At 42.6% G+C, this 5,879-nt stretch overlaps 1 long non-coding RNA gene across 1 annotated transcript; it reads right to left on the bottom strand.

The window, feature by feature from the left end:
• Nucleotides 1–4,897: 4,897 nt before the first annotated feature.
• Nucleotides 4,898–5,879, bottom strand: LOC121829054 (uncharacterized). Its single transcript, XR_006071834.2, has 3 exons — nucleotides 5,729–5,879; nucleotides 5,191–5,605; nucleotides 4,898–5,100 (listed from the first exon to the last, which is right to left on the bottom strand). It is a non-coding gene; the product is annotated as an uncharacterized LOC121829054 (long non-coding RNA).

The following is a 5,879-nucleotide window of genomic DNA, read 5'->3' as shown; positions in this document are numbered from 1 at the left end:
CATATGCTAGCTTCCTTGAGCATCTGACAGAAAGAGACAATCAAATGATCATTGCAGAATGAATGGACCTCTCAAGTCAAGGACTTTGTGAACTTTTTCTAGGAAAGAGCATGAGCAAATTAGGTTGGATTGATCCAGCCATGTCTGCTGCTTGGTCCATGTTGTTATAAAGTTCTGGGATGGTGGCTGAAAGCACTTTTGCAGAACACAAACTTAGGAACTGACACCTAGCAGTTTTGAGACTATGGAAAGTGCTTGGCTCAGGTTTTAATAAGAACCATCCGTCAATTATTTCTCATATTCTTACTATCCCAAAGTTGTTACTGTTGTGTTAGGCACCATGGATCTAGAAATAAAATACAGTTCCTGCCTTTAAGCAGGCTATTACCTGTTGAGGGAGCTAGACAAGGAAGCCAATTATTAAAACAAAAAGATTCAAGTGCGAGCTAAAAGAATAATATCATGCTGGGCGGTGGTGGCACACGCCTTTAATTCCAGCACTCGGGAGGCAGAGGTAGGTGGATCTCTGTGAGTTCGAGGCCATCCTGGTCTACAGAGCAAGTTCCAGGACAGGCTCCAAACCTACACAGAGAAACCCTGTCTCAAAAAACATATATATAATCTGTTTTAGGTACATGAAGGAAGGACACCAGCTCAGCCTAATGGGAAGCGAGGGAAGCTTGCAGATGGAAGTTGATATATTAATCTAAGTTTTGAATATACAGTTTTAATGGACTTTGGGAAAGAATGGACTGCTGTGGGATGTTCTGTATGGCAAATGTGTTGTTCTGATTGGTCAATAAATAAAACACTGGTTGGCCAGTGGCTAGATAGGAAGTATAGGTGGGACTAACAGAGAGGTATAGATTTATGGAAATGGATTAATTTAAGCTATAAGAACAGTTAGCAAGAAGCCTGCCACGGCCATACAGTTTGTAAGCAATATAAGTCTCTGTGTTTATTCGGTTGAGTCTGAGTGGCTGTGGGACTGGCGGGTGACAAAGATTTGTCCTGACTGTGGACAAGGCAGGAAAACTCTAGCTACAATGGACAGTATTCTAGGCAGAAGCAGAGACACACCCAGAGATAGAAAGGATTGTAAACATGGTATACTTTATGGGTTTCAGGTTGTTTGATGTCTGGAAGAGACGCTGCCTGTTGGGGGAAACAGGAAATGACACCAGCAAGCAGGCAAGGTCACTCACTCATCACAGCACTTTCTTGTGAATTTGGAGATGAACGATGGGTGGCTGTGATGAATTTAAAGAGTAGAAATGGTGCTTGCATTTTCAGTAGTTCCAGAAACAGAAAGCAAAGTGATGCAAAGGAGGACGAGGCCAGAGACCGCAATGAAGAAGTTAGGACGGATGTGGAAAATGGTGAGGTTCTAAAAGGCAGGTGTGGAGGATGAGCGGAGGATTGGAGAACCTAAACCCTTGTAGCCATCGAAGTACAGTTATGAATCAGGAAAATAAATCCATTCTCCTCAGGATCAGCATAGAGAATTTAAAAACCAGCCTGAGTGCACAAATTCTACACATGAAAGGCTGTATTTTAACTTAGTAGAAAATGTATGGAATGTTTAAGAAAAGGTATCATTTAGACACGTATGTTTGTTTTCTACCCAATAACAACAACCTCACAGTTTAGGCTATTTGAGTATATTTGTGGTTCTATAGGTCAGAAATCTAATCAAGGAGTTAGTGGTTCATTCCTCACTGGATCTTCCAGGTAAGCATCCATTTCCATGACTTTTCTAGTTTCTAAAAGCTCCCGTCATCCCTTGGGCCTTGGCACCTCTTCCGGCTCCAGCGCTGACAGCATTGCATTGGGCCAATCTTTCTGTTGTCACATTTCTGTGACCAAGGCCAGCATAGGAGTTCTACTTCTGTGGACTCATAATTAGGTTGCCCCTCCTCAAGTAATTCTGAACAACCTCCTTCCTCATCCTTAAATACAGCTTTAATCACATCTGGAAAAATCTCTCATATCAAGTGAGATAACAAGTCCATAGGCCTGGGGTTTGAGGCGTTGACAGCTTAGTAGCACTGTTAGTTTGACCATGAATAGGCTAAAACAAACAAACACATCAGTTTAGAGCCCTTCCTTACATTATAAAGAATAAATTGATGATGATTCAAGTTTCTTAACATGGATGTTAACAAAACTACCAAGACAAGAAAAAAAGACTGAGAACCTGTTTTATGATAATACCCATAATAGTTAAAGTATCCTCAGCATATAAAAACATCTATATGAGAAAAAAAAAACTAGTTAGAAAAAAATGGACAAAAGATAAAACAGATGATCTAGAGAAGAAATAAATGTAACCAATAAACAGAAGGGGAGTTAAATTTCAGCTCTCATGGAATATAATTAAGAATTCATACAGATACAGTAGGTCTTTAAATAATAACAAGAGGTTCATGAAATATATTCAGAATAATAGTTCCCTTGGGACTGAGGTAGAGAGGAACTTTAATTGGAAACATTAATATTATTGATAAATATTTTTGTTTCTCAAATGGAGTAATAAGCTCAGTGATGTCCATTTTAATTTTAAATGGCATGAACATGTGTTATAGTTAGTTTGTCACATTGACATAAGCCAGAGTCACCTGGAAAGAGTGTCTCCGTGAGAATCGTCTGCGTCAGACTGGACTGTGGGAGTGTCTGTGTGTGTGGTGGCTTATCTTGATGGCAGTAATTGTGTCAGGAAGAGCTGCCCACTGCGGGCAGCAACATTCCCTGGGCAGGGGATCCTGGACTGTGTAGCAGTGGAAAGAGTGAGTTCCACTCCAGCATGCATGATTTGCTGTTCTCTGTGCTTGACTGCGGATGTGATGTGACTAGCAGCTTCCAGCCCCCTCCACTTGGCCTTCCTCACCATGGTCTGATGGACTGTGAGTCTGTTACAGCCTCCTCCTTCCACCTTGAACTTCCCACAGTGAACTGTTGCTAAAATAATCCCTTCTCCCTTAAGTTGCTCTTGTCAGGATATTTTATCACAGCCACAAGAAAATAAACTGAGACAATATAAATATTGTCTTTATTTTTCTTTGTGTATTCAAAGTTTGATGTTTCTACATGGAAAAACAGGTTTTAAAGCTCATTTTGAAACTACTTACTAGAAATGATTTAAGCATACAGAAAAGTTGCAGGAGGATGAAAAAGAAATCTCATAGATTTAATTGTGTAATAATGTTCTTTTTGGGCGGGGGGGGGATCCATTCCTGGTTCATGTTTTATATCCAGGTGATATATTTTTCTAGCCTCCTTTACTTTCAAATACCAACATGAAGTCTGTTAAGACTAAAGGGAGTTTTCTCTAGGAGCTCAGAGAAGCCAGGGACCAGCCTCACTGGACTCAGAGAGCGAGCTTTCGGAGTTTTAAGGAGGTGAACTGGCTAGACGAGGAGGGCTGTATGAGGAAGGGAGGAAAACCAGCTGATGGACATGGGGGACCTGGAGAGGATGAGCCGGAACGGTGACGATGCCACCATGGTCGAGAATCAAGGACACTACCACACAACAGTGGTCAAGGCCTCGTTCGGGGCTTCTTCATTTTAGGTTTCACAGATGCCACCCAAAGCTAAAGGGCCATTTCCACCACGGTGCTCAGTTCAGTGCACACGGAGTTCACACCAATCAAAGTCAGGACAAATCACCGCCACCTTCACTTTCGAGTCTCGTCATCTCTGGATGTTGGTGGCAAGGTTTTACATCGAAAACTTTGAAGTTTCGTTTCAAGATTATGAAAGCAGTGCCATGTTTTGCTGCAGACATCAATTCCTCCGGTGTCTCTGGAAACAACAGAACGGGCGGCAAGCCTTTGTAACGCGAAGGTCCCGATGCACGAGGTTTCATACAGATGCAGTTTACCCTAACTGACTCCTCAGTCTTCACCATCAGAGCTAATCATGTTGTTAAGGCCTGAGCCCTGAACTTGCAGACACTTTCATTAGGCTGTAAGCTTTCTATCTCATGATTTTATCCTCTCCAACTTTGAACTTCATGTTAAAGCCAAAATTGCTTCCTCCTACCGATGTTTCCATGCCCACATACTCCCTCTAAGACGGCAAGTGACTCATTTGCAGAATTTACATTACTAAAAATTTAGTTTCAAACCTTCATCCAAATAGTGGTCCCTTCTTTTTTCTTTTTCTGTGTCTGTAGGTTTGTGTGTGTGTGTTTGTGTGTGTGTACATGTATGCACAAATATGTAGCAGCCAGAAGACAACCTCAGGAGTCATTCCTCAGGAATCACCCAGTTTGATTTTTCCTTTTTTTGTTGTTTCTTGTTTTTTTTGAGGCAAGGTCTCCCATTGGCAAGGGCTCTCCCATTCAGTTAGGCTGGCTCATCATAGGACCCACCCCCACCCCCCAGGGATCCATTTGTCTACACTTCCCCAGTGCTAGCTCACCACCTGATTTTTTATCCAAGGAGAAATGTTGCATGGATAAAGAGGGGCTGACCTCTCATCCTGTCAGGACCGGAGTTTCTGTGATAAGAACTACCTCTTCTGACACTGGCACCCAGAAGACAGGCATGTCCGTTTCCTCTGTCGCGGCTCCTCTAGTATTCCTTACTCGTGAACAACGGCAATGGTGTACAGAGCAAACAGGACCAGCTTCTTTGTCTGTTCCTCTTTCCCTCCTCCCTTTTTTTATCAAATGACATCAAGGTGCTAGATGCTTACACGTTAGATTCTCAGCAATAAAGAGTCTGTCTGCTTCAAAGGCTTAGACAGACGCGGGTTTGGGGGGCAGGGTGAATCCATAGCTTCCCCATCCTTTTTTGCCTCTTAACCAAGATTCCAGCTCTTGCCTGTCTGATTCTCTCAACCACTAGATTATGGAAAACTAGATCTTTGAAATAAGAAAGGGAAGTAAAGTCTTCATATATACTCATTTTATTTGGGAATAAAATGGTGCCCCATATTTAGAATGAGAGAAAGGGATGCTTTGTTGTAATGACAATGAAGGCCATTAAGGCTGGGAACAAGTTGGTCTCAGCGCTCGTCTGTGCCTGTCTTCACAGTGGCGTTACCAGATTTCCTCCAGTTGGTAACTGCTGGTCCAGATCCTTTCCTGTGGACCCTTACACATAAGAATAAATATTAGAATAGTCTTCAAATCTGTTTGATAACAGGTCTATGAAAAGCAATAACCAGAGGAGGGGCAGATTACCTCAAAACTCTGAAAAGATCCATTCAAAGCTTCTCTACTGAAAATGCACTGGCTTATCCAAAGTAATAAAGAAGTATATATAAAATTTAATAGTCATCGGTATAAAAGGCCATAATACTTGAGACGTAAGACTGTGTTGATAATGTTAAGTTAAATTGATAACCCAAGCCAGGAAAGTGGCACAAGGCTAAACTCACACTTATGAGTCTTCTGTTTAGTAAGTCTATAAATGTTTAACACGATGAATAAAAGCAGTATGCATTACAGCAGCTTTGTTTGGCTGCATTTGGGCAAACAAGAGCTCAAGGTTCCCTCGAGGTCTTCCTCACTGTTCCAACACTGGTTCTGTCTCCTCTTGAGCCTGAGTTCCTCCTGATGCCCTGGCGACGTCTTCAGGCGAGGCTCTCGTCTCGTGCTGAGGCAGTGAGAGGGGAAAGAGAACCAGGATGAACATGAGGAGATAAGGTGGCACCATGTCAGCGCCTGCCCTGACATATTGGGACGGCCACGGCGTCCCTCCAGACACGGAGAGACATACCTGAAGAAACAGAAAGGAAAAGGCAGACGCAGAGCAGCGGAGAGCATGAACTTTGACCTTTAGCGGATTTGGGTTTCACTTCTGGCGGACTTTGGACAAGCTCACTAAACCTGCTTAGCTTCGGCTCCCTTCGGCAGTAAATGAAGGTAAC

The sequence above is a fragment of the Peromyscus maniculatus genome, chromosome 4 (genome assembly GCF_049852395.1).
Source record: "Peromyscus maniculatus bairdii isolate BWxNUB_F1_BW_parent chromosome 4, HU_Pman_BW_mat_3.1, whole genome shotgun sequence".
In the NCBI taxonomy this organism is placed as follows: Eukaryota; Metazoa; Chordata; class Mammalia; order Rodentia; family Cricetidae; genus Peromyscus; species Peromyscus maniculatus.
Note: the sequence above shows the minus strand (reverse complement) of the source record. Positions and strands in the feature narration are given on the sequence as shown.